This window comes from Ambystoma mexicanum, chromosome 13 (assembly GCF_040938575.1).
Source record: "Ambystoma mexicanum isolate Mex_15411 chromosome 13, UKY_AmexF1_1, whole genome shotgun sequence".
NCBI lineage: Eukaryota > Metazoa > Chordata > Amphibia > Caudata > Ambystomatidae > Ambystoma > Ambystoma mexicanum.
In genome coordinates, this window is record NC_090938.1 from 773,239,087 (window position 1) to 773,266,784 (window position 27,698).

General features: G+C 48.6%; 1 protein-coding gene across 1 annotated transcript in view; it reads left to right on the forward strand.

Annotated features, from left to right (window-relative positions):
* The window catches only part of LOC138521935 (E3 ubiquitin-protein ligase TRIM39-like), a 145,874-nt gene extending 120,092 nt beyond the window's left edge, over positions 1-25,782 (forward strand). The window contains exon 9 of the mRNA XM_069635109.1: positions 25,351-25,782. The gene's annotated coding sequence lies outside the window, so the exon portion shown is untranslated. The remainder of the gene's footprint in view (positions 1-25,350) is intronic.
* Positions 25,783-27,698: the final 1,916 nt, after the last annotated feature.

The following is a 27,698-nucleotide window of genomic DNA, read 5'->3' on the forward strand; positions in this document are numbered from 1 at the left end:
TTCCCCGGCGGCGGCTTCCTCATCAGGGTCCTGTGCGCTCTCTCAACAGCAAACCCCCGGGTGAGCACCCCTCCGGTTATTTCCTGCAATAACATAGTTTCGACGTATTCCGTTGGGTTGGGCCCTTCAGTTCCCTCCGGCAGACCTATAATGCGGATGTTATTCCGTCGGGCAAGTCCTTCTGCTTCTTCCGCCCTGCTTTCTAGGTGCCCACTCACTGCACCAGGGCGTGAAGTTCAGATTTATGGGCAGCACAATCTGCTGTGTTCGGGGCCATCTCTTTTTCCAGGTCTCCGGTGTGGTCCGCCAATGTCCTAACATCTTGTCTGAGGAGGTTCACCTCTTCCTGGACAGCTCCAACCTTAAGGTCCAGTGCCACTTTGAGTTTGTTCATGGCCAGTCCCAACTTGACGTGGGCCTAAGCGACAGCCCCTCCTCTGCAGGCCTACCCCGTGTTGGATGGTTCCCTGTGTTTGGGCCCAATTCAGCCGCGTCGGGGGTAGGTGCTGACTTCCAGTTACACTCCTGGAGTGGGCTGTGTCCTCCCATGTATCCGTCCTGGCCCCATCCACTTGTACAGGCGTACGCTGTAGCTCCCGCTGTCACCGGTGGTCAGGCGTATCCACTGGTTTCACACCCGTCTGATCCGGGCCTCAGCAGGATCTTATAGCTCCCCGACCAGCAGTGGTGTCGTTAGTGCATCCACCGTGCCCCGTGCCAGTATAGGCCGTCTCCTGCGTGCTCTCTCGTGTGCGGCGTATGCCCTGGATCAAACTGGGCATGTCTGCCACTTTCTATGGGCAACAGTGTTTCCCTACACGGGGACCCTGCCAGGGCTGTCACCTAGTCTCTCTTTCTGTCGTGGACATTCGCGTGGGGACTCTGGCCTCTGATGAATGTTCCCGGCCCTAGTGCATTCCTCGTGTCATTTGGCCCAGGCTCTCAGGTTCCTCCTCCCCGGCCTGTGCGTTGCATTGGCAACCACTCAATTGTCACGGGTGCCAGACTAGACTGGAGGCCAGTCTCCACACCCACGTTCCAGGGCTGGGAGTCCGCTCCCGTGTGCTTGATAAGTGTTTCACAGAAGCTCCACAGGGCGCCACCGCCAAGGCACTCCGATCTTATAATGTGTCCCCCAGTGCCCAGGGATTATACTGATTCATGTACCCTGGCTCAGTTACTCGGTGCAGCAGGTCGCAGCTCGGTCAGCCCGAGCGCCCGCTGGGTCTAGCCGGCACCGGTCTCTGTTTCGCTACGCAGGAAGGGCTTCGGCACCCCCTCCCCAGCAGTCCGGGTCACCGAAGGCCAGCTTCTCCAGTGCTGTTCGAGCCCGTCCGGGCTCGCAGCCCTGCAGGGACCTCCGCTTGCCGGGTGCCCAAGCTCCAGCCCCAGTGTCCAGATCGCACAGCGCCGGCCGTCCCGCTGCCCCATGCGTTGTGGCAGCAGCGCCACCAGGAGCAACCCCCCACCCCGGCCCTGTGCTGAGTCCAACTATCAGTGTCGGCAAAGTCCTCCTGTCTCACCTGCACACGTCGCGGGCTCGGGCACTCGCTCCTCGATCTGGCAGGGCTCCCTTGTTGGGTCCTTCGATCTGCTTGCAGGCTGGGCTGCGCTCTGGCACCCTCCTCCCCCGGTGGTCCGGGTCACTTCGGGCCAGCGTCTCTGGCCCTGCTCGGCCCCTTCCAGGCCCACGACCTTGCAGGGGCCTCCGTTTAACCGGGTGCACGGGCTCCAGCCCCGATGTCCCGAGTGCACAGCGCCAGTTCTCCCGCTGCTCCGTGCGCTGTGGCAGCAGCGCCACCAGGAGCGACCCCCTCTGGTCCTGCACTGTATCCGGCGACCAGTGTCGACAAAGTCCTTCTGCCTATCCTGCATTCGGCGCGGGCACGGGTGCTCGCTCCTCAATCCGGCAGGGCTCCCCAGTTGGGTCCCTGGATCTGCTTGCAGGCTGGGCAGCACAAGTCCCCTAAAGTCGTAGCGGGCTTGAACTCGGCCGCACTAGCTTGCAATTTCGGCCGCGGCCCCGTGGTCAGTTTATGGCCCTTTGTCCTTGTTCCGCCATCTTGCCTGCCCTCAGGTCTCGGGCACCTCGCTGCACTTCGATGGATATATCTTCCTTTCTCTGCCACCAATCGGACCCCTCAGGCGCCCGAAATGTGCACAAATCATTCCCATATCCATGGGTGCGCTGCCAGCATGCATTATCTCCTGAATGCCACGTTTTTCTGCAGGATCGATGTCTGATCTGCGGGAGCTCCTCTAGGGCACGTCCTTTCACACGGCCACTTAGGCACACCCCCCTGAGGCCACAGTTAATATTATTCTCCTATATCGTCCCCCATCACTAAAGGAAGTTGGATAGAGGCTCTTACCAACCACGTGCTTCCAAGGCTCAAACCACTATCGCAATTTATAATAATGGGTGATTTCAATCACTGGCTAGGCGATCCTGAAGATCCATACGTCTCACAGGTTCATATGACTCTTTCAGAACTAGGTTTTGAGCAACAAGTGACTAAACCTACCCACATTCTAGGGCACACACTTGATTGGATCTCGACTACCAACATCTTGTGTCATGATTTAAACATCATTCCATGCCCCTGGTCTGACCATTCACTTATTTATTTCTCCATTACAGTTCAATTTCCTACGAAACTCAAAAATGTGTCCAACGTACACGTGTTGTCACGCAACCGTAAACACCTCACAGCGGACAGCATTTCACCTTTATTAGATCTCGACACTAACTTCTCGCTTCATTAGACTTTATTGACCATGTCATTAAATCTTGCTTCTAATATGGGCTACAACTCTGAAATACTAGCCCCTCTAAAATGTAAGAAACAGAAGCATCTAGAACAAAAAAGCCAACCTTGGTTCTCGACTGACCTCAGGAAGCTTAAGGCCACAGCTCTTAAGGCTTTTTACCTTTGGAAATCTGTGCCGTCATCAAGCTTGTTATCAGCATTTAAAATTTAGCAAAAACATACAAATCAGCAATCCTATTGGCAAAACAAAACTATTACAATCAAAGAATAGATAAAGCAGTCTCAAATATTAAGGAAATCTTTAAAATCTTAAAAGAACAAGAGTCCGTCCCATCACCAGCTGACCAATTAGAAATTCGGGACGCTGCCTGGTGCCAGAAAATTCAGGAAGGCATGCACAACAAACTCTTGGGAATTATAGCCGCTATGCGGGAAAGAAAGAAGAATTTCCCAGTAAATCCCCCAAGTGAATCTCTGAACCCTTGTAAATGCCAACCGACCATTCCCCAATTTCATTTCCACCCTATAACAGAGGAGGCACTACAAGAAGTCATTGAGAAATTGAAACGGTCTCACTGTAAAGGTGACGCTCGTGCCTCTGTGATCATAAAAACATGTGCCTCTATCCTCACAAAAGCAATTCACAAATTTGTTAACGAATCACTGGACAAAGGGATGGTTCCCGATAATGTGAAACAAACTATGGTTACACCCATTCTAAAGAAAATAGGACTAGACAGGAACAATCCCTTGAACTATCGCCCTATTTTGAATACACCCTTTCTTTTAAAGATTTTAGACAAAGTGGCTTACGGACAAATATCAGACCACTTAAATCTGTATCCCATTTTGAATGAACACCAATCAGGCTTCAGAACTGGTTTTGGGACTGAAACCTCACTTCTTGAAATAAAATCCAACTTGCTCAAGAGACTGGACAAAGGCTTGCTATCCCTGTTAGTCTCATTGGATCAATCGGCTGCGTTCCATTTAGTCGATCATTCTATTTTGAAGCATAGACTAACAGATGTTGCCAACTTTTCTCCCCTGGCTGTCTCTTGGATTGTCTCTTTTTGGAAAACAGAGTTAGCAGAGTTTGCTCTAATATAGCAGAAGCCTCGCCAATACCAGTACATTTCGGAGTCCTCAGGGTGCCAGTATGTCTCCTTGCATCTATAACATGTTTGTGACACTGTTTTTTTCTGAACTGGAATCAGAGGGCATAATGTTTTGTAATTATGCTGACGACACACAATGGGCCTCATTACAACCCTGGCGGAAAGCAACTGACAAGACCGCCATAGCGTAAATAGCGTTTCCGCCATTGCACGATGGAGCAAAGTGCGGCTAATTCCGACCCATCGGGCACGAGCATTACGCCATGGCGGAAGTGCAAAGTCCACGATGGCGGAAATGACCCCAAAACACCCATTACCGCCGTCGTACGCCGCCCTAGGTGCAATTCCGCCACCCATCTTAGCGGTCACCGTAATGAGCGGTCAGCGCAAATTACGGTCACCGTAAACATACGGAAACGGAAGTAAAAACATGGTGCCGGAACGGGAAACAGCACGCCGTACACCCATAAAACCAGAATCCCAACACAACCATTAAAAATCCAACCCCGAGACACATCCAAACCCGTCATCCACCCCAGTAAAAATTTAAAAAATGGGAAAAGTAGCAAAGAAAGCATGCGATCGGAAGCGGCAGGTCCACTTCTCCCATGAGGAACTCACCGTGCTAACAGAGACCCTCCAGGAGAATGCTGGCGTCGTCTTCTCGACGCAAATGACCAGGACGGCACTTGCGAACAAGAAGGCCATATGGGCCCTGGTGGCACAGCGTGTAAGTGCGGTGGGGACCGCACCCCGCAACCCACAGCAATGCAGAAAGCGATGGGACGATTTGCGGATACGCGTCCGGAGCATACTTTCTGCAAACAGAAACATTGCCACAGCCACCGGGGGAGGATCGGAATCACCCATCAAGTTGACCCCCTGGGAAGAAATCTGTGCCTCCACCATCGGAATGGAGAGCATAGAGGGAGTCGGAGGGATGGAGAAAGGAGTGCAGACATCCGAAGAATCAGGTAGGTGGCCCAAATAAAACAATGCTAAAACCACTATGTCCAATCATGTGAAGTACCATGTGTCCCCATAGTGCAATAGGAACACATGTCCAGGAGAACGTCCACATACATTCCCATGATAGCGCCCATTAAAAGTCAGAATAAATACATAAATAACTAAAATCCCTAAAAACAACCTCTACATGTGCAGCATGCACACCCTCACTGCAGGCCGCAAAACAACTGCATCCTCACTCCACACAAAAATGAGACCACCTCCAAGGCCCTGACCCAAATCACCCTCAGATACCACCCCAATGCATGTGATACATTGCCATTCCAATTCCCACAGACCCAATAATAACGCTCGCCTTCCTTCACTCCACCACAGGGTCCGATTCAAACGACGAGCTACAGGACACCCCTACCAGCACACCTGCAAAGAGAGCCAAGACCAACGGCCAAAGACCCTCCACCTCAGCTGCACGGATCAAGACACGGCAGCAGCACAAATCAAGTGGCAGCACACTGGAGGGGACTCCAACAGGCACCCCAGCAGCCAGCATGTCCACAACACCAGCACCACAGGTCCCCCCAATGGATGCCACAGAAGGCACTGCTTCTGGTGGCAGCAGCACCATAGGTGACACTGCCTACATGCCAGCATGCTCCGACACAGAAAATGGAGCGTTCGATGTAGGACCCATCCATGACCTGTCGCAATCCCCCTGTCTGTTTCGTCCCGTACACCATGAGGAAACCACGCAGGGGCACCCACAAGACGACGACTGGGCAACCCCCACAAGGCCTGTGGCAAGGTAACATGTGGTGAGCAGCCCCTCTGTGACACCACCGCAAATGGCCATGGCCCAGCAGAGGCAACAGTCCCTCGAGCACATGATTGTGCAGCAGCAGCAACTGGCCACGCTCCTCAAGGACCATGCCGCTGAATGTGGGGGTTCTAAGTCAGCCATAGAAACATCAACTGAGACACTTAGGGCAGAAATGGAGAGAAGCACCGAGACACTAAGGGCAGAAATGGAGAGAAGCACCGAGACACTAAGGGCACAAATGGAGAGAAGCACCGAGAGCCTGAGGGTGGAACTGCATGCGACGTCCAAAGACGTATGCGGTGAACTTGCCGCTGTGCGCCGTGTGCTCACTGAGCTCTCACAAACCCTTAGGGACATGCATGGACGTGAGCAGGCAGAAACATCATCCATTGCAAGTTCTGTCCAGGGCAGCCCCCAACGTAGATCTGGGAGGAACCTCCGCTCCACAGGCAGGGGTGCCCCTGATACCCGGAGAGGGGGCTTGCAATAGCGTCTGGCCACGGACAATATGCATCTCTGGACACTGGTGTTCGGGGGGGAGGTGGGAGGGTGGAGGGGGTGTGTTGGGCTTTTTGTGGTGGCGGGTCGATTGGGTGTGCAATATCATTTCACATTAGCAATACAATCATAAATATTCACCCAATGAGATGTGTGGACATTGTTCTTTGTGTACGTGGCATTTATTGGCGTACAGTCCACGTTGTGCATGTTCCAGACACACACAGTTTAGTTTAGTTTAGTTTATTATTTGTAATAAATAAATGCCACAAGTCCCGTGTCCATGTAACAGCCACCAGGCGTGAGTGCTAGAAGCATGCATCTATGAGATGCTGACGAATTTCACGGGCCTCCTGTGCCTCGCGGACTCCTTGAGGTGCTGCCACATCCCCACCCTCATCATGACCATCTTCAGGTGCTTGCAGTTCTGCGCCAGGGGGCATGGGCACATTTCTACGTACGCACATGTTGTGTAGCATGACATATGCCATGACCATCTTTGCAACCTTCTCATGGCGGTACTGGAGTGCCCCGCCAGACCTGCTGAGGCAGCGGAAACGAGCCTTCAGTAGGCCGAATGCCTGTTCTATGACTACACGGGTACGTGAGTGGGCATGGTTGTAGTCCTCCTCATGCTGGTTCTGTGGGTTCCGGATTGGTGTAAGCAGCCATCTCTTCAGTGGATACCCGGCATCACCTGTATGTGGACAACAAAGGATGTTTGTGGAATGACATTGCTACGTACGCATCCCCCCCCCCCTTCCTGCCAGGACATTGACGCATCACCTCCCCCACATTCCCATGCATTAAATGAGACCCACCGAGTAGCCAGGATCGGTGCCCTGCGTGTCGCTCCATGTAGCGTGGTATTGTAGAGTTCCTCAAGACCATGGAATCATGGGTTGATCCTGGAAATCGGGCACAACAATGTGTAAAGATCCTGTTGGAGTCACACACCATTTGTACATTGATAGAATGATATTGCTTCCGGTTGCGGTACTGGACCTCAATGGCATGTGGGACTACCAATTCCACATGGGTGCAGTCGATGGCACCAATGCAACCCGGTATGCCGCCAAGTGCATGGAATCCCACTTTTGTGTTCGTAATCTCCTGCGCCGAGCGTGGTAATGCGATGTAGTCGTCTGTGTGCTTCAGGAGGGCATCAAGCACTTGGAATAGTGTCCGTGAGAATAGTGGCTGTGAAATGCCATGCAACTGTCCGACTGTGTGCTGGTAGGTGCCTGTGGCCAGGAAGTGGAGTGCAGACACCACCTTCAGTAGGGGTGGGATGGCGGTTGGGCTATCTATCATGCTGACAAGGTCAGCGTGTGTCATGTCCACAATGGCGGTTATGGTGTCCCGGTCCAAACGGTAGAGGGTGTGGATCTGCTCAGCAGTGAGGTTGAACGGATTAGCTCGGAGGCGTGGGATTGCGGGCTGCCTGCGTGGTGGTAGTGGCTGTGCTGGTGGGCCTTGCTGCCCCTGCCTTGCCCTCCTCCTCCTCCTCCTCCTGCGTCTCCTCTGTGCGGCCGCTTGTTGTACTAGTTGTTGTTCGTCTTCTTCCTGGAGTCGTAGTACTTGCAGTGCTATCAGGTCCCCCAGGCCCAACATCGCTAGTCCTGTCGGCAGCATTTTGGAGTGGGTGTGGTTGTGGGAGGGGGTTGGGTGTGCAATTTATGTGTTTCCAGGCTGTATAGCCTACACCTGTGGTGATTCATTCCACCTGTGCCAGCTGCAATTACTTTTGGGCGGGCACGTCCCGCACACAACGCTGCAATTTGACACATGGCATCTTGCTATTGCAATCATGTACTTAATCCCGATGGCAGTGAAATATTGGTTTATATGTTGATACTGCTATGGTCCCATTGTTTCACGTACTTTATTTGCAGTCGCTAACACACTTGTGAGGGGTCATTGGAATGTAGTACTCGATCAACGGTGGACCCTCATGCAGCACGGTACCGACGTACACCGACGGCCGGGGAGTCCCATTGGTGATTGAAGCCAGTTACCATTTCCACACACAGCCGCACTACATAGATGTATTAGTGAATTCAAGCGTTCTCAGATGCCTTTTCGGCGTGATGTTGCAAATGAGGAATTCGAAGGCCAGCGCTTTTGGTTTTCGACTAGCGGCGAGGAGACGGCCACGTGTCTGACTGGAAATATAACGTTCTATTGTTGAATGTCCTTGGGACAGGGCCCATGACGAGAATGCAATGATTGATATGAATTGCATGGGATGCGCAATAGCGTAGTGGACGATAAGGCAGGACGTTCCCATATACATGTTACTTCAGTACACTAGGAATCCGGGCAGGAGCACAGTGGATTTTGCAGTCTGCATTACGCACAGACTCCATGGAAATTCCAAATGTCATGTGAGTATATATTCAGGCGTTTCCATGCCGGGATGAGGGAATGATGAATGGATGCATGTACAGATGATTCAATTGAGAGTTTGCCATGTACATGGCTTTTTTGAATCTATCCTCTTCCCCTGCGCTATGTGATGCAATGCTGCCATAGTGGGACCATCGTCTATCTGCCCTTGTTGAACCCTCCCTGTCTCGACGCGCCTTCAAACACTTGTGTCTATGCACGTTACTAATCCCATGTAATGGATTCTGTCTTGACAGACGCATGCACACACACACTCGTTGGTAATAGTGTTTTGAGGTCGATTCATTTCGTTGTGATTCGCAATTGATTTTTGGCAGGAATTGATCCTTTTGATTGGGCTAGCATGCATATGGTTGTAGATTTAGTGTGTTGAATGCAGTGAGTAATACATGTGAAGTCCGGATGGCCATAATATTCTAATTTCTTTACATTTGGGTGACAGGTATCTCCTACCCTTCTGCTGCTGCCATCTGTACGCCACTCCTGCAGATGGCATTTACAGTCGACACCTGCAGCTTCGAGTTAATCAGTGGAGCACCATTACGATCTTATGGGACGATCGCCAATGGGCCACATTCCCTTACGCAGTACTAGTGGCTAGGAGCAACATCTCATCCTTTCGGATGGACTAGTGCCTACTTCATGGGACGGGCCGGTGGTTCTGGGCGCTTCCATGTTGCCTTTTTGAACGTGAATGTAGCCCCTGTGTACCATGTAGGAACAGGGCGTCACACAAGAAGAGGCTGGTCATTTATTGTGGATGCTGCCCACAGTTATGGAGATTATTTTGGAGTTTAAGTGCAAATACCTGTATGGCCTTGTTGATTTGGATGTGCATTAAAATCATGTTCAGATATTGACCGTGTAGCGTTATTCTTTGCTGGTAATGTAGCATATTCAGATTTGTGGCGCGATGTATTGTGAGGAGATCTGCATTGGGTTCCGGCTTCTGAGTGAAGTTGTGTGGTACTGTACTGGCCGCGTTTGCCTACGATGCCCAGTAAGGTCAGGGATAGGGGCTGCCATTATGACTGTTTTTATGATGTCATGCTCAGGGGCGGGGGATTAGCTTTTGTGCAACAGATGCCGGTCAGCCAGGTGGATTGGTGGAATGATGGGATTATCAGAGAATGGCTGGTCACAGGTGCCTGTGTTTGCGTGCGTTTCTTGGGGGGAGACTGAGGTCAGGTCCATTGGAATGGCTTCTGTATTCGTGCCATCTGTGCCCTACAGATCCCATTGGCCCCTCTTGAGATGGGCCTGGCTGCTCAGTCACTCTGCCAACTTGTGTGGTACATGCTTATGCTGATGGTTGGTTTGTCTACTGGCAAGGGTACAGGGCTGGTGCAGTCTCCCTCAGGATACTGCTTTGAATGTTGCCTTACACTGGTGACAAGCGATGGGGGACTATTGTTGTTTTGTGTCATGTAATGTTTCAGTTCATTTTGGTGTACTTGGACCTTCAGATGCCTGTGCTGCATCAGTACGGCAATGGTGGCATGCCAAATATGGATGGCCACTCACAGGGCACTTGGAGCCCCTGCATGCATTTGTTCGTTGCCATGCATGGTTGACTTGTACATTTCACTGGTTGCATGGTGTGCCTACATTGCGCCTGCGAGGTGTTGTGCAATGTGGGCAGGGAGTGGAGTACAGGCACTCAGTAGGGCCATTTACGGTTGGTTCACGATGCCGTATTTCTCGCCATGGCGGAATGGTACTTTCCGCCATGCTTGATGGCGCTAAGTAGATGTCCGCTAGGGTCGGAATTCGCGTACCGTTGCGCCATGGCGGAAATTATGGTTTTGCAAGGTGCGCGTGCTTGGTGTAGTTAGCGTTGGCGTTCACTACGGTGTCGCTGTTGGCATCGTAGTTTACGGTGACGGGTCATAATCGCAACGGGCGGTGTTCGATGGCGGTATTGCATTTCCGCCATCGTTTTTCGAAGTCCGCCAGGGTCGTAATGAGGCCCAATGTGTTGTTCCACTTTCCGGTACCCACACGCAGGATGAACAAGAACTGAATAGAATCTTTAGTATCATTGAGAATGGGATGCTCAATAATAACTTAGCACTTAACAAAAGCAAAACAGAGCTCATGATAGTGGAGAGCTCAGCAGCAATAAAAAAACTAGATAGTAATTACGGCTTGTTCAGACTCGGAACCGACATTATTGCCCCTGTACCGAAACTCAAAATCTTGGGAGTTACGCTGGACCAATCATTAACCATGGAATCTCAAGTCTCGAGTCTAACAGCTTCCTCTACATACTACATTAAACTCTTACATCATCTCAAACCACTCATCACCCAAGAAAGCACAGAGATCATCGCCAGAGCCATAATTGGTGCCAAGATAGACTACTGTGGTAGTCTGCTAGCGGGAATCAATAAACACCAATTGCATAGGCTCCAAATAATACAGAACAGAGCGGTTAGAGCAGTTTTGGGTCTCTCCAGAAGAGACCATGTAACGAGTGCCAGACGTTCACTTCACTGGCTTCCAGTTGAAGCACATGTAGCTTTCAGGCTACTTAATAACCTTCAAGCGCAGGTTAGGCAACATGCCTGCCTATTTGCAGAATTCCATCATCGACAAACCGTTGCGTAGGGGTCTCAGATCAAATGGTCAAAACTTTCTTACTCAGCCCAGATGTAGAAATGTCAAAGCCGAGAAGGGGGCTTTCTTTTCATCGGCTCCTCAACTCTGGAACAATTTACCAAAAGAGCAAAGACTTCTTGATATCTTACGTACCTTTAAGAAAGCGCTAAAAACCCATGTTTTTGAATAATCTCATCTTCCACCGGCCCCTCTTGCTCAACCTTATATGTTACATGTTTGTCCACCTGTCAGTGCCTTTATGCCCGAGGGTCCACAATGTGCTCAACAAATGTTGTAAAGTAAAAGTAACATGTTGTCCCAGCATCAGGGAACAAACCTCCATCCACAGCCTCAAGCACTGTACTTGGCTGCTTGGCTCCTGAGGTCATAGAGCTTGGACATTTAAACTTACCTCAAAGATGCATGGACATCTTAAAGGAAGCACGTAAACCGAACACAAGGCATTGTAATTTCAACAAATGGTAACACTTTGTGTTATGGTGCAAAAGAAGTAATGTCAACCCCATTGACTGGTCACCTTCTAATATAATACACTACCTGCTGTATTTATTGGATTCAGGGTTAGTGTTTAACTCTCTTGAAGTCCATCTAGCCGTACTCTTAGTATACACCACCTCACACAGCAAGGTATCTTGGTGGAGGTTTTCAGTGGTTAAAGGTGTCATGTAGGAGGTCAAAAGACTACATCCCACAATTTCAACGCCGCCCCTACAGGGATCAAATTGAGGATTTGATGAGCCATAGCTAAAAGCAGCTCATGGGTATCCAGCATTGACCAGGAGCTACCACTGAGGAACCAGGAGCTAACGCATAGCATTCTGCAAATCAAATTTTCACATAAGCCGCAAACATTTCACTTTGTCAATTTTTTTATGACCCATTATGCTTTAAATGATGTATAGATATGTCCAAATGCTTATTTATAGATCGTCACAAACTCACAGCGTTAAATCGGCATCGGTGTGTGTGACAGCCTGAGTATTGAGGAGGAGACCGTAGGAAGCATGGAACCCAATACTGAGGATGGGGCCGTGAGTACAGAGAAGGGGGGCGTAGGAAGCATGGAACCCAATACAGAGGATGGGGGCGTGAGTACTGAGGAGGGGGCCGTGAGTACTGAGGAGGGGGCCGTAGGAAACATGGAGTCCACGTGGTGGAATGCAGACATAGGCACTGATAGTACCATGTTGAACATGAGCTCTGACGATGGCGTTTTAAACGTTCATCGGGAACAGATGCCGACACGGAGCGCTGGCCCACGCAGTGAGGGGAGGTGACAGATGCCGACATGGAGTACTGGACCACGCGGGGAGGAGAGGGCTATTCAGGCTGGCAACAACGTGGTTGTGGCTGCGGCCCGGCCATGGGAGAAACGTGAATGCGGCCAGCGGATGCTCTTTGCCCGGCGGGGCGAAGAATGTACAGGTGTGGTTCGGCCGGGAAGCCGCAGTGAGGCCGCGTCTTGGGGAAGGGCGAAAAGACCATATGAGCTGCCTCGCGAACGGCCGTTGTCAATACGGAAAGCGGGTACTCCGGACACAAATGGTAGGTATATCAGGAGCTTTTGTGTCTTACCTAGTTTTGAGGGCTCTAAAGGCAGAAACCCCAGGCTTCACCTCACGGCACATGGCTGGATTACATCATGGCAACCGGCATTACAGAAGGAAGGGGGTGGGGCTTGTGATTTTTTTTCAAGCCTAAGATGGATGGAGGGCCCTGATTGGTCCAGGGGTATCCAGCCCCTATTTAAGGCAGACATGGAAGAGGGACTGAGTGTGAATTCTCCTCTTTCTTGCAGAATCGTATTGGATGCGAAGAGACAGGAGCCCCATACCGCTAGATTTGTGAGGATTAAACCCAGGTTTCTACCTTACCCTCCAAGGAAACCTACAACTACTTCAAACTTGGACTTTATTAAGAGAAATTGAAATCTTGATTGATTGATCTTTTTTTTTTCCTTCTAAATCAATAAAGACTGAACTTTGTTGAACTAAACTACCTCGCCTGAGTGGTCCATCACATGTGTTTGTTTGGCATCAGTTGGCCTGTGGAGTCAAAAGTAGCTTCTGGTAGCTGTTGGAGTGAAGCTAGCCAGGCTCTTCTAGGCCACAAGCAGGAGCTAAATAGCTCCCAGCTCCCCTCAATCGCAAACCCTGTCCTAGGGTTGGGCTTAAATGTAATCCTTACTAAGCTTTTGGGTCCCCCTTTTGAACCTATGCATAAAGCTAGTCTTAAGCATCTCACCTATAAGACTGATTTTATAATGGCCGTCACTTCAATAAGAAGAGTCGGTGAACTGCAAGCTATTTCAGTTCAAGATCCATTTGCAACCATTCATAAAGACAAAGTGCTGTTAAGAACACATCCATGATTCCCACCTAATAACACTTTGCCGTTTACACCCAGAGCACGCTCAACTCAAGGTACCAGTGCTACTCTGGCTTTCATTGAAAATGTGCTATTAGAGGCTATTTGCAAACAAGTAACCTGGAGTTAAGTTCACACTTTCGCGCGACACTGCTGTGTGGATACTCGTACAAAGAATGATTCTCAGGTGGGGTAAGCGGTCTATGCAACGTATGTGATTCTAAGCAGATCCATAAGCCTCAAAAGACAAATATTACAAACCTGTAATCGTCTTTCTGATACTTGTATCTGCTTAGATTCCCATGCGCCCACCCTTCCTACCCTCTTAGTAGTTGAAGGTACATGGACATCTTACACCTTTCTTTACCTTCCTGTTCTCACATACACACCTCATGCTGTCAATGTCCCTTTTCGAACTTCGAAAACAAGTCATGCAATACTCCGCACTAACCACTAGATGTCGGTCTATGCAAATCATGTGAATCGAAGCAGATACAAGCATCAGAAAGACTATTACAGGCATGTAATATTTGTCATATATATATATACATTTCTGAGGCTTGTGGATCTGCTTAGATCACATGTGATGCATAGGCTGACATCTAGTGGTTGCCGCAGAGTATTACATTGTTTGTTTTCGAAACTCAAAGGGATGTTGACTGGGCGTGCCAGTAATACTATGCCTAGTGTGACGTCCACTGTTCCCATGGTCCTTCATGTGTCGAGGTTCCTCAGATTGTTTTTTTCCCCCATCCTTTTCGGATGCATATCGCAGAGTTCCTTCTTGGCTGTTGCCATTACTTAGAAAAAGTTTAAAGTTAGACTTTCTTTCTGTCCTTTCGACAATCGTACACCCCAAGATCTCCGGCAACTGCTTACGAGGACAAGACCATTCATCGACGACAACGACTCCTGTTTCGACAAACTTTGTCTGCGGCCTATCTAGGCCCCAACGGGCCTCGGCCCTGTACAGTAGGGAGAGCTGGGGGAGGTTCATATTCCATCTCACTTTAGAGAATAAAAATTCCCCTATATTTCCTTGTATTCAGCCAGGCTGCCATCTTTTTACACTTTGGAAAATACTCCTTTTAAATTCTGTCCTTCCTGTAACAGGAAGTTTCCTTGGAAGGATTCACACTGAGCGTGTAACCTTTGCCTCCCTAGGAACCACGCCATAAAAACAGTGCAAGTCTTGCAAACTCTTTAGGCCAAAAACTTTAAAGGACCAAAAGACTAAATGCTGGACCCACGCCATGCAGGCCGAGGCCTCCATGCACAGCAAGGAAGCCTCCAGCGCTGTCGGCGTCCTAAGTGATGCAGAGGGCATTCGGAATCCAATGGTTTCCCGTGTGCAAGCCCCAGACTCCAACAGACAGGCCGGCCGGCGGTTCTGATATGGCGACGACACTCGGCGGCTCAAGCACCTCCATTACACGCCACACCAAGCACATCCCCCATAGTTGACCACGTCGTCAACCGATAAGCCACACACAGTGTTGAAGGGAAGGTCAGAACATTCCCTGTCCTCTGAGCCATTGCGGGCGCGATCACCACATGACAGGCCCCCGAAACAGACGCCAAAGTCAATTTCCGACACCGCGTCCAAATATGCAGTCCTCGGGTTCTGGCGGCATGTGTGGCAAAAAGCTAAAAAATGAGCAACTTAATAAAAAAAAAACACATCTATAACACCCTACTGAATGCCAGAAAGAACATCAAAAAAGAACTCAACGCCACGTGACTCGAAATAACAAGGTTCAAAGAGATGGGATTATTCTACCCCTGAGGACACCCTTTCAGGGGCAATGCATCTCAAACAGCCCCCTGCTCCAGAGCTTCTGCCTACACCTGCCCCCTCAGTGTTGCCAAGCTCCTCCCATTGGACCCCGGAACAATTTGATAGGGTCATGAGGAGAATGTGCAGTTTTATACATTTCTTTGACCGACACCCTGATCAGGGCCCCCTCAAGGTGAAGCAGCTAGCAAGCAGCCCAATAACAAAAGATCCAGTCTGGACGCTACACATACTAATACTTCGTCATATCAGGACGCGGCACAGGACATGTATTATTTTGACACTCAAGGCTCACAAGACCGGGCTAATTTTCAGACCTAGAAGACCAAGGGGACACAGGGGACTTAGACCAATTCTATGATGATGATGATGATGAGGTATACTTCATCCGAGACCATAATGACGAACCTGTGGCTGATTCCTCAGTGGCCAACCAGCTGCAATACAATGACCTGCTCTTAAAGGCTGCAGAACACGTTATATACCCAGGAAGCTCAAGTCGATAAAGACTTTGTAGAAGACATCCTCGGGGATAAGAGATCTGCAGCACAGGTCATCCCACTGCTTCAATCTGTCCAGAGGCGTATTCAGCCTTCTCTACTAACCCCCAATCTGACATGGGCGGTCAACCCACGCATTGAAAAGATGTTTAGACCAGCCCCATCGGACCCATTATACATTACGGGGCAGCTAAAGCCTGACTCTCTAGTAGTCCCCACCACTAGGAAGAGAACTCGAACACCTTTAGCCTCTGCCGAAGCCCCTCCTGACAAGGAGAGTAAGAAGATCTACATACACCCTGGGCAGGAAAGTAGCTTCCTCGGCTGCCTATCAAGTCAGAAAAGCTAACACCACTATGCTGTTATCCAGCTATAATTGCCACATGTGGGATGAGGTCACACAACAAATAGACTCTGTTCCAGAGCCCCTAAAGACCCAGCTCTTACAGACTATTGCTGAATGGAGACGAGTAGCAAGCTGCATTCTTAAAAACAACTTAGACGCAGCAGACCATGCGGGCTGAATTATGGCAGAAGCTGCCCTTATCAAATGCCATGCCAATCATGCCACGTCAATCAGGTTTCAAATTGGAGACGCAGGCTACCCTTTTAAACATGCCCATAACGCCCAATGCTTTATTCGGGAAAGCGGTCGAGGGCACACTAAAAAGTGCAAAAGAGGAGTACGACACCCTCAAATCCCTGGGACAACTCAATAACAAACCCTTCCTGCAGAGAGGAGGTTCAAATACACGCCGGATTAGAAGACAAAACACCCAGCGGTCCTCCAATTACAACCAGAGTGGGCAACGTTCATTCTGGGGTTCTCCACAGGGGCAGTCCTCCCAACAGTACTTTCAAACGGTCCAAAGAAGGTCCAGAAGTAGGGGCAGATCATCCTCAAGAGGGGTCTCCACCCCTCCTAAGCAATGACCACCCGCTACAGGTTCCCTCCCATGCCTCTCCAATAGGAGGTTGTATTTCTCCTTTTGCCCACGTGTGGGAGGGGATTGTTAGGGTGAATTCTCCTTATAGGGCTAATTTCCCTCACCTAATGAGTCCCCCAGCAGCTTTGCTGGATTTCTGGAGTTTATTTTTTCCACCTGGTAAGAGTGTACATCCTTTTTTCACTCTTACATGTGTTTTGGCCTATGTGTTTTTACTCATTGTGTGATCTTGGGCACTGGAGCACACCACTCCAAGTGCCCCTGTTCTTGTATGGGTTACACAGCTCCTTCAGTGTAGTAACCCAGGGTTGTCTTTAAGACTGCCCTCTGACTCCATTTTCGCTGGGGCTGACTACTGTCCCCCAGAGAAAGGTAAAATAGCCATTTACTTTACATAGTCACTTTTACCACAGACCCAGTGCCCCCCATCTTACATGGAGTACTGGAAAGGGCTAATCTGTACCCCTTTTCTGTCTGTACCTCCCAGAGCATTGTTTCGCTCTTTTAACATTTAGACTTGGCTGGTGGCAACTTTTCTACTGCGATTATATTAGATAAACGTGGTAATGCTTTTGGCTATTTTAGCAGCCTTAAGCATAAACACGCTTGACCTAATCATCTTTCTTTTGGCTCCGGTTGGGTTTATTCGCCATTTCTTTTTGGTAAAGTCCTTCTTGTGTTTTACTTTGCGCGGCAAACCAGGATCGCCTTCTTTGTTCACCGTCTTGTGGCGGGCTTCTGCAGGGAAGCCCTCCTCTTGGCGGCTGGGTGTCTAGGTAGACTGAATGTGGGGAAGGGGTGTAGTCACCCCCTGCACAGGGTATCCTAGGAAACCCAAGTCTCACTTTGCCATGATTGGCTGAGGTGGTTGTCCCGGCTGGACAGCCCCCCTGCTGCGTGATTGAAAGCCAGGCTGTGTGAATGGGGGTTTTGCACATTAAAAGGCAGGTCTCTTGGGCTAGAAGTCAGTCGCCTCTGGAACTGCAAGGAACTGAAGAGAAGCGGAGAGAACGACGGCTGCTGCAACTACCCCATCCCGGTGAAGCCCTGCTGCTGTCCTGAGCTATTTACCCTTCAACGACTAAGAGAAGATCCAGTCCGGAGTCTTCTTCCCTTGAGCCTGGTGGGGATAACCAGCTCATCTTCTTCAGACAGAGATCTCCGTCGTGGTCAAAATCGCTGCACACTGCTGTAGTGGTCCGGATAGCCACCTGCCGAGCCTCTCCTGTTTTTAAGGAGCGCACCTTTTATTCGTTGTCGCTGCTGCCGGCTTCATCCCTGTGTGGTGCAGACCCCTTTCAGACGTCCTCCTTCACAACGAAGCTCCAGGAATCGTGGGTCTGCGGGAAACCAACAGGAACAACTGCCAGGGCACCAGCTGCACCATTGGAATAAGGTACTGTGTTCTGCTCGAGGAAACTGGGTGAACCCATTTTCTTCATCTTCAAGGCTTGCCCTTGTCTTCCCTACTTCTTATAACTTTTGCTTCCGAACATTGACAATATCAAAGTACTTTTGGGCTATGCTGAATCGTGAAATGTCTAACGGTGTGATCTTCGGCAACAGGTCTCTGGGGTCACTTAACCCTGGCTCTGGCCCTTTGACCTTTGAACTCCTGTTTCTGAGTGTTTCTCGATGCTGTCTGCCTAACCTAAATTTTGCCTGTGATTTTTGCCTCCAACTCCCTCTGGGTATCTCAGGTGCTAAGTGTGCTTTTGCCCCGGTAGCATTTCATGTCACGGATACGCATTTATTTAGTAGACCGAACTGTCAAAAAGTGATCGCAACCGTATCTGCGGTATCGTGTTTTGTTCATAACACTGGTTCATTCAAACACAGGGTACTTACCTTGAGACATACTGTACAAAGTGAATTGGTTAGTTGTTGTATATTTAACGTGTGGTTTTGTTTAAAGTTTAATAGAAGTGTTGTGTTTATAACTGATGGTTTAAAAATAAATGTACTTATATTTTTTACCTGAAACCTTGAGTCAATGTTTTCTTGAGTCACAGTAATTGTGGTCCCTTTGTGTAATCTCGGCTACTGCTCATATACTCTTGAGATAAGCCTGGCTGCTCTGCTACTGCTACCACTATAACTTAGTAGTACAGGCTTGTACCAAAGGTAAAACTTGTATTGCCACCTGTGGTCTTAATTGTGTGTAGTGGTCCCTAAGGGCACTGCACAGGATTCTGCCTAACGGGGATCACGTCGGACAAGTGGGTACTTTCCACCATGGTGGGGGGCTATTGCATAGAGCTAATACTAACACCAGTCAACCACCCGCCAAGACGAAGACAAACTACACAGGAAAAATAATGCATCCTGTTGGAAGAAGTCAAAGCACTGCTACTAAAGGACGCCATAGAAATCATCCTGGCAAACCAGGTAAACGATGGTATTTATTCAATGTACTTCCTTGTGCTGAAAAAAGACCTAACAATGAGCTCTGTCCTAGACCTGCGCCCTGCGAACACCTATGTCAAGCCACAAAAATTCTGCATGACAACGCTACAAGAAGTAATCCCACTGCTAAAACAGGGAGACTACATGGCAACCTTGGACATGAAAGATGCATACTTTCATATTTCAATGTTGCCAGTGCACAGAATATTCATGTGCTTCAAAATGGCGAGCCAACACTACCAATTCAAGGTGCTACCCTCCGGCATAGCCTCCGCTCTAAGGGTATTCACCAAGGTACTAGCGGTAGTGGCAGCGCACCTACGTAGAGAATCAATCCCAGCTTACCCGTATCTGGACGACTGGCTGATAACAGGGGAATCCCCCCAAATTTGCGAGCAAAATACCCAGAGAACAATCAATCTTCTGTTCCAATTGGGATTCTCAATCAACGAGAAAACATCCAGTCTTGTTCCAAGCAGAACAAAACGTAGGATCTGTCATAAAGGCAGAAGAGGGTCTAGTCTTTCCATCAAACGAAAGAGTGCAGAACATACTGCTGCAAATACCTCAGTATCTAGCCGGTTGCCAAATAACCGTACGCAAAACAATGCACTTGCTCGGGATGATGGCATCATGCATTTACCTGGTCCCGCATGCCCGGTTGCGCATGCGCCCAATGCGGTTAGCGAAGCAGTCGTCTCAGGCAAGCGTTCAGTGGGACGATCTAGTGGTTGTTTCGCTAACCCGAGTTCAAGCGCTAAGCTGGTGGACGAAGGAAAATCCGTTCAAGGGAAAACCTTTTCACAACCCTGCAGTGCAAGCGATTGTCACAACAGACGCATCACTCACCGGGTGGGGAGCCCATTACCTTCACCACACAGCGCATGGCCTGTGGACCCATATCACAGCCCAGAATCACATAAATCTTTTAGAGCTACTAACATTGCTCAAAGTCCTGCAAGCTTTACAGGTGCATCTATCAGGCCAAACAGTACAAGTCCTCACAGTCAGCACCACTGCTATGTTTTACATAAACAAGCAGGGAGGCACAGACTCTCCAAGTCTGTCCAGGCTAGCCCAAATCATTTTGAAGTGGGCACTCAAGCGGAACATGTTCCTAGTGTCGCATCACGCAACTCAATTCTCTGGCAGACTTACTCAGCAGAGATCCTCTAACCGAAGAGCACAAGTGGCAGTTCAGCAAAAACATTTCAGACGACATATTTCCCTTCTGGGGATATCCTCAGTTAGACCTGTTCGCCACAAGCATCAGCACTCAATGTCCAGACTTCGCATCCAGGTTTCCCCAAACCAGATCCAAGGGAAACGCCCTGTGGATGAGTTGGTCAGGGAAATTTGCCCACACTTTTCCCCCCCACCACTGCTACTGAGCAGAATAGTGAACAAGATGTACCAGGAACAAGTGATGCTTATCCTGGTTGCTCCTATGTGGGCTAGACAACCTTGTTTTTTCCGCATCTGCGCAAACTGGCGATGTGCGATCCAATCAAACTCCTATGCCCCTCCAACATGCTCACCCAACACGGGGGGACAACGTTACACCCACATCCTCAATCCATGAAGTTGGCAGCTAGGCTCCTGAAGTCATAGAGTTTGGCCATTTAAAACAACCTCAAAGGTGTATGGAAATCCTCAAGGAGGCACGAAAACCAAACACCAGACACTGTTATTTTAACAAATGGAAAGGATTTGTAATATGGTGCCAGCCGAAAAAGGTAAACCAAATCGAATGTACGCCATCACACATTCTTCATTACATGCTCCACTTACTAGACTCAGGGCTAGTATTTAACGCAATCAAGGTTCACCTAGCGGCTCTATCCGCGTACACCACTTCTCAGAGTAAGGTGTCCGAGTGGAAGATCCCCCGTCATGAAGGCATTCATGGAGGGAGTAAAAAGACTCCACCCTCCCATTTCAAACCTGCCCCCATGGTGGGACCTAAATGTGGTACTTGCAAAGCTCATACGCGCAAGTCCAGCCTTAAACACCTCACATATAAAACGGCTTTTATGGGGGCTATAACCTCCAGAAGGAGAGTCAGTGAACTACAAGCTTTGTCAGTGCAAAACCCTTTCTTTGTTATCCACAAAGACAAATTGGTATTAGGAACGCACCCTAGGTTTTCACCGAAGTTCATTTCTAATTTCCATGTCAATCAGTCTATCGAAATACTAGCTTTCTTTCAAAACCCTTCAAGCTCAGCTGAGAAAAACCTCCATACACTAGATGTAAGGAGGGCGGTTTTTATACTATGTAAACAAGACAAAACCGCTACGAAAAACAGACCAACTGTTTGTCTCCATAGCAGCTGGCTGGGAAGGTGACCATGCTTCAAAAAATGCCATCTCCAACTGGATAGTGAAATGCATACAGCTCTACTATCAGGGGTACGGGAGCTACCTTGGCCTTTATTGCAAACATCCCGCTGGACGCTATTTGCAAAGCAGCTACATGGAGCTCTATACATACTTTTACTCAGCACTACTGCACTGGCACACATTCTAAAGCAGATTCGCAGGTGGGACAAGCGGTGCTGTAGAGGAGGTCCCAAACACAATTCGCACCCCCACTGCCCACTTTGAGGTTCCAGGAATGTTCACGCCAAAATATGTGACATATGATGAGCAAATAAACCAGCAGAGAGCAACAACGGGGCTCTGCCTAGTACCTATCAGACTGACAGCACCTATTGAAGTACCTGCACCTAAGAAACCTTGGACAGTAAGGTACCCATTGAGAAAACCATATCGACAAGTGAGACAGAATGGCGATTGTCAAAATGCAATACCGGAAGACGCCAAGAAAGTCCTAAAAGAAGACGAATAGTGACATCACAAGAACCCGGACTGACTCACATATAAAAGATATGACGACCTATGAATGATGAAAAGAGACGAAACACCATGGATAAGTGACATCCTGAGTTTAAAGCGAAATAACAATGTCAAATGTTAGATGCTTATGCCATAAGCGTGATGCAGATATTCAGCCAGCTTACACGTGTACATATGCAAGGAACCACAAGACGCTAACAAAATCGTGAGGCTTGCTAAATCTTAATAGTAAAATAGAGTGGAGCAAGCACCACCTATAGATATCGACCTCAAGAAAAGAATTGTATTTAAGTATACTTCCACTACGCACAAGAGCAGAACTGACCAAAAGTTACTTTAGGTCTCACGAGGAGAGCTTTGCAGCAGAAAAATTGAGAATTACGGACAGACAGAAACTCAGACGAAGACAAGTCATGCCAAGAAGCCAAAGTTGTACCAGCTGAAGTAGGCCAATAGTAGATACATTTAATGAAGAGAAGAACAGAGTATCCTATTCTGAAAGGTCAAGATAAGCCACAGGAGGCAGATGGCTGGCAAAATTAAATCAAATACACAAATGAAGACGACTTTCACAGTGTCGGAATCACGTGACCGAGCCAGCAGAAGGGATGAAACTTTCACACCTATGCATGGACTTGTGCCATGCCCAGGTGCCTTCACTTTTCCAGACCAAGAAGCAGTCTCGATGCCAAGATACAAAGAAATAATTGAAACATGATCACTGAAGTGATGATTGTTGCAATAATTGGAAGGAGACTGGAGCGGACGAGCTCCCTGCACCTGGCCGGCTATTCTGCATGCTGCTAGGCTGGTGTAAAAGTATGAGTAGGGTTGATGCCAACCCAATCATAGTGGACCAAGTAATCTAGGGTCCTATAGTTAGTAGAACCAATGAGATGTTGTACTTTTAGTGACGTCTACGCAGCCATTTTGAAGGAAGGGCTCAGATGCCCCACCTGACACTGTTTATCCAATCCCCTCACTTCATTACCATATACAGATATAGTACCTATATTAAAGTTACTTTCCTATAACCAATAGAATTGCATGCAACATTTTAAGCGTTACACGTCAGTGATGACGAGTTTTCAGTATAAAAGATGTGTTTTTTATGAAGTTCGTTGAAGTTGTGAAGCGAGAAGAAAGATCGAGCGATTGCTGATGTTCAGGAACTCCCCGTTTTTTGTATTTGTCATTAAACGGACTCCCTTTGCCAAACTATTGAGTAGTCATTATTGATTCCATGCGAGGGTATTAATCTGCATCCCCATCCATCTCACGGGTGCTGCTACTCATCTTTAAGTGCTATTGGGCAACCCCTAGCTTTATGGGCCGGTTGGGGTCCTAGTGCACAGTGCTAACACATCTATTTGCTGCTGTACCTTCTCACAACCCACCACCTTCTCCAGACACTGCTCACTAATCCATGCATAGCATGTGATCTAAGCAGATCCACAAGCCTCAGAAGGGATACATTACTCACCTTAATAGTATTTCTGATGCTTGTATCTGCTTAGATTCACATGCGCCCACCCTTCCTCCCCCATGGACTTGAAGGTGCATAGGGGATTTCTGGCTTATATACTCTTATCTGCTTTATTACATCTGTACTCGCGCTACACCTCATGCTACCTCATGTTAGAAACAAAACAATCTGAGGGACATCGACGCATGAAGGACCATGGGTATAGTGGACGTCGCAATAGGGATAGTATTACTGTCACGCCCCGTCGACGTCCCTTTTTCAAGTTACGAAAACAAAAAATGTAATACTCTGGGGCTACCACTAGATGTCGGCCTATGCATAGCATGTGAATCTAAGCAGATACACTCATCAGAAATATGATTACGGTGAGTAATGTATCCCATATATGTTGTAGCAAATCAAGACCACTCTTTTTGTGTTTATACCCAGGTACTAAGAACAATCGAAGGGTTGTATTGCTTTTTAATGTAGTCTGTCTCCAGTGTCTATGGTTGTTTAGAGGAGTTTTTGTGAGGTTTAATATTGGCTCAATCATCGGTCTAACAGCAACATCTGGACCTTTGTACCTCTTATGCGGGCGTGAAATAGTTTACCTGTAAAGCCTGCACAGGTGCATGCCATGAGAACCCAGCAATGACTGGCACACCTATGTGCACTTTCCCTGAAAAAGAATCACATATGGGGTACACAGTTATGCATAGGGGATAAACACACTTAGCCAAATGTTCCTGCCTATTAATCCAGCTGTTTTATCATCTTTGATTTGATGATCCATTAATTTTAGCCCATTCAATTAAATTAAAAAAGAAGCTCCTTAATGGTGTCCATAGTATATCATGCCACTATCGGTACATGTTTCGGTCCCCTTGACCATCTTCCTGTGGCTTAAATAAAACCTATGTACATCATTGACATGTTTTTTGATACATTCCAACTTTCAAGATTGCTTAATTTTGTCATAGCCATGTTTGTAGTTCAAAAATGCCAAAGACTATAGAATTCACCCTTGTAGCGTAAGCACAGAGTGTACACCCCATTCTCATGTGAATGTGCTAATTGCATCCTGTGCTACAAGTAACGATATCTGAATCTCTGTTCCTCATGTCAATCCACTTCCCTCTTTCTCTTTCCATCGTTCCACCGTGCGCACTTCTGTGACGCTCATGAAATGAACGTTTCCTGTGGCAATTTCAATGTCTGAGCCCCTAGACTAGAGCGGGCAAGCTCGATTCCAGATAGGCTGAAGAGGTCACATGATATTCTCAGACTTTTTTTATGTCTATGTCTCAATAGACAGTTAGCTGAAGTCCCCATATTATGTTATAAAACCATGCAAATGATCATGCAGAATCGTCAGAGGAAGTAGCTTGCAAACATTTTCCACATGTTGATCTATAATACAGTCCTTGCTTTGGATATCTTTATGTTCATCGTTCCAAAGAAGCTAGGGACGTCATCTCTGTTATCCAGGTGGCCAATGAGATGTGATTATCGTATAAGTATCTTATAACATCTTGGATGTACTGATGTTGCAGGAAATGCATTTGCAACACTTTGCCTAGAATGGGTTGGAACGCATCTCCATAGTGGGCATTAGCAAAGTATTAGAGCCCCGACTATCCTCATTCACAAGAAACATACATCTATATTTTTGAGGCAATGCTCTTCTTAACGTGCATAACTAGAATGGAAATATTCTAAAAGTAGGCAAGAAAGTATCAAGATGTGTTCTTTCCACTGCTTCACTGATCCTAACATGGGTGCATTTTGTCTTTAATATTCCTCAGCAGAGAACAAGTCCTCCATGATGAGGAAACTTGGCGTCCATGGCGACGGAGGTGGGTGCCACTTCCCAAGAGAACATGCCTTACCATTCTGCGAGAGGAGGTTCTCCATCAAAGAGAAAACATGCTGTCCTGATCAAATTGATTTTCCAAGACATTTACCCTCTTGAGGGAGACCAGATTTTCAATTTCATAGAGAATATTTTGGGGGAAATGAATACAAGATCACAATAATGAGAGAGACAAGTCTGCAGAGCAGTATGAAAGAAGCTGGAGATGACAAATTCAGCCTCTTCTAACTATTATTCTATCCTGGTATATACGATTATTAAAAATGATTAACATTGCCCTGCTTTCCTATGTTAGATGTTTAATGGCAATATGTGAAATTCAAACAAAGAGCTAATAAATAAATATTCTTTTGATTGGAGGAAAGCAATCATATGTTTTCATTTTTTTTACAATATTGAAAGCTATGAGCAGCAACAGGGGCATGTTTTGAATGGGGTAAAAGAAGCAATGTCTAAAATGGCCGACACCTTTCTGAGCCTGATGATACAGTGAGTATTGTCACTGCAGTGCCATCTCAATGTTGCATAGTTAAATTTGAGTTGCAAATTCATTTCTACATGGGAAATTCTCTTTTCTACCCCCTTTTTGTCCGTCTTTTGATTTGTGAAACCACCAGAGAAGGGTGGGGGCGGTTAGGGGCTGAATTCTGTCTTGGGCGAATAGACCTGTTATAATTTCAGCTGACGCTTTAACTGAAGACATGGTGCACATTATCATTGCCTACCATTTCTCTGTGGAAATGGGTGCAGGAAGGAGAGGTTTGTGGGTGTGTATCGGATTTCTAGTGCTTACAGATCAGCACTCCTCTAAACTACATACATACAGACATGATTTTGGGTTCTTTCTTGTCAAAAGCAGTGTTTTCTTCAGGAATTATAAAGCTGATTAAGGCTTGGCTCACCTCTGCTCCTTTCGAGGGGATTGGGTCCTCCGATGTATTCCATATCTATGACATGTAATCACCACAGCTGTGCTGCTTCGGAAACTTTTCCAGCGTCTGCGTCCTGCGTCGATGACGTCGATGCGCCGCCGTCGAGGACCTCCTCCGACGTCCGACGTCATCCGATGTGATAAGTAGGACGCACGACGCCCGTAGCCTCAGTTCCGTTTTTTCCGCGAACGTGTTGCTTCGTGTTCCTCGGTTCTAGCCTCGACTCTTTGGAGTTCTGTTCTTTCTGGTTCTTCGAACCTGTTCGTTTGTGCAAATTTCCTTCGACGATGTCTTCCACTTCGTCTACAACCCCGCGTCCGGGCTTCAAGAAGTGCGGGGAGTGTGGGTCCAAGATGTCGGTGACTGACTCGCACGACGCCTGCCTCTGGTGCCTCGGGGAGGCCCACGACACGGATGACTGTATCGACTGCCAGTCGCTCACGTCCAAGGCCTTACGCGAACGTAAGAAGAAATTGTCGGTAGGTCGGGTGTCCAAGCCCCGGAAGTCGAAGTCGGCGGGGCTTTCGACGGATGATTCGAGGGGTGACTCTCCGCGTCATCGTCGGAAGTCTCGTCGGTCTTCTTCTAGGAGTCGGTCTCGCCACTCCTCAGCCTCTTCGAGGCATTCTCGGAAGCGCCGACACCGGTCGCCTTCCAGGTCCTCTTCCGAGGACTCTGCCCGGCACGTCGGTTATCCCTCCAGCCGTGCGACGCCGGAGGAATGGGCTTCCTTCGGGAAGAAAATGTTGGCGATTCTTGAGTCGCAGGGTACTCAGCCGTCCGCTCCCCCGCGTGGGGTCGGCCGTGTGAGGTCGAGAGACACCGCTCGCAAGAGTGGTCGGCACGAGTCACGGGAGAGGTCCCGTTCGGACAAGGAGGCTCGTTCTCGACGTACCCGTTCCAGGTCCCGGTCCTCGACGCGCTCGAGACCATGTGTACCTGTGAAGTCTTCGAGGAAGACATCGACGTCGAGGGCGTCGACGGGCTTTCTCGAGGCTTCGGCTTCGAGGAAGTCGTCGACGCCGTCGACGATCCGGTCGTCGAGGGACACGCTCGGGGCTCCGGCTTCGAGGGCTGTGTCGACGCCGCCGATACTGGAGGCGCTGCATCTGACGTCGACGCCGATTTCCTCGACGTCGACGCCGATCCTCTCGGCGCCGTTGCCGGTTTTCTCGACGTCGGCGCCGATTCACTCGACGCCATCGACGCCTTTCGTGTCGGAGGTGCCCCGTGTCACGGGTGTACCCCCTAGGAAGGCTCTGGTTATGAGCAAGCACTCTCGGGTGCCTTCTTTTCGCCAACTGGATTATATTTCGGAGGCGGATGAAGATTCTGATGGCCTGGTGCC